The sequence below is a fragment of the Brassica oleracea genome, unplaced genomic scaffold, assembly GCF_000695525.1.
Source record: "Brassica oleracea var. oleracea cultivar TO1000 unplaced genomic scaffold, BOL UnpScaffold01714, whole genome shotgun sequence".
Taxonomy (NCBI): domain Eukaryota; kingdom Viridiplantae; phylum Streptophyta; class Magnoliopsida; order Brassicales; family Brassicaceae; genus Brassica; species Brassica oleracea.
In genome coordinates, this window is record NW_013618246.1 from 4,536 (window position 1) to 6,073 (window position 1,538).

The window sequence follows — 1,538 nt, forward strand, 5'->3', positions numbered from 1 at the left end:
TGTAGTGGCTAGTCAGTCCTAGTTCCCGCATAGAGTAGTGTAGAGTGTCATGCGGGCAGGCTGGTCTAGAGCCACTTCACTGAGTAACTTGTTGCTCACTCCTCCATTTTCATTTCCCTGTGCGCAGGACTGTAAGTAGAAGTATATGGATGTGGGTGTGACGGTATTTGAAAGAAGGTTATGCGCCCGTCGGCTCTCGGGACCAGTAACGGGACACGTAGGGTTGTCTAAATGAGTAGACACGTGTCCATAACGCCCTTTCGATAACCCCGGTCGGACACCGGGGGATCGGGCCATTACAACATTGGTCGTCTCTAGCTTCTTTTTCTTATTCCCTTCGTTTTATCAATTCCAATTGCACAGAAACTAAAACTGTAGAGGTCATTGACCTAGATCTGGGACACAACAATCTATAAGAAACAGAAGATGAATCCTCAGACAAGTATGGCTCTGCGTGAAGACCTCATTCAAAGAACTGTCTATGTGTCTGATATTGACTAACAGGTTTGTAAAAGCTTCCACCTTTCTTCAATGGTTCTTCCACAGGCTTACGATATTCTCACTTATATAATCTTAATTTTTTGGGTTTAGGTCACTGAGGAGCAGCTTGATTGTTTGTTCATCGGCTTTGGGCAGGTCTACGTCTCTTCTACAAGTTCATATTTGTTTGTGGTGTGTTCTTTGTCATGGCTGGTTTTAGTTGTTTATGTTGTTGACTGTTTGATCACATTCTAGTGGAAAGTTATGTGCTTTTTAGACTTAAGAGTCAGTACTAGTCCTGTTTTTGGTTCTCAGGCTGAAGATGAGCATGAGATGCGTGCGAGAACTATCTACTACACTAACATCGACACTAAGGTGATTCTCTAAGATTTTTTTTCCTTCACAGCTCTATAATGAAACATAAAGTAGCTAACTTTGATGAGTTTACAGGTCACTCAAACGGACATAAAACTCTTATTTGAGGCTGCGTGTGGAGAGGTATACCGTCTGAGGCTTCTGGGAGATTATCATCATCCCCAACTAGAATCGGTTTCGATGAGTTTGTCATGGTAAAGCACTGTTGATCTTTATCAAAACTTGTTTGAAGTACATATACTTTACCATTGTATCCATGGTTTTAAAGTATCCTTCTTTTCTCTTTGGCAGGCTGAAAGTGCAGTAACTACTCTCAATTGCAGTGGCGTGCTTCTTGGCTCTTTACAGATAAGGCCCCAAAAACAAACCATTTTCTCAAACATTTTTTGTTACTTGGTTATGAATCCGAACGTTGACGTGTTTTTGATGGTTTGATCACAGGGTGAGTCCCTCAAATACACATGTTTGTTCCCGTGCTATCTCTGCTCTCCCGGACATGTAAAGATCTTAAACTCTAAAGTATTTTGTTTTCCCATGTGTAAAATGAAATCCTCGGAATATACCGCGGTATTCTGACGGACATTCTTGATGATGTAAAGATCACAGGGTGAGTCCCTCAAATACACATGCTTGATGATGCCACTACAAGAAAACAGCGGTATTCTGACGGACATTCCGACGGA

General features: G+C 41.9%; 1 long non-coding RNA gene across 3 annotated transcripts; it reads left to right on the forward strand.

Annotated features, from left to right (window-relative positions):
* The first annotated feature begins 301 nt into the window (after positions 1 to 301).
* On the forward strand, positions 302 to 1,209 carry LOC106321467. Of its 3 annotated transcripts, none has more exons than XR_001266074.1 (5): positions 302 to 504; positions 592 to 672; positions 777 to 855; positions 931 to 1,049; positions 1,147 to 1,209. It is a non-coding gene; the product is annotated as an uncharacterized LOC106321467 (long non-coding RNA). The 3 variants fall into 3 exon arrangements; XR_001266073.1 differs by having other exon boundaries at positions 796 to 855; XR_001266075.1 differs by having other exon boundaries at positions 592 to 636; positions 796 to 855.
* Positions 1,210 to 1,538: the final 329 nt, after the last annotated feature.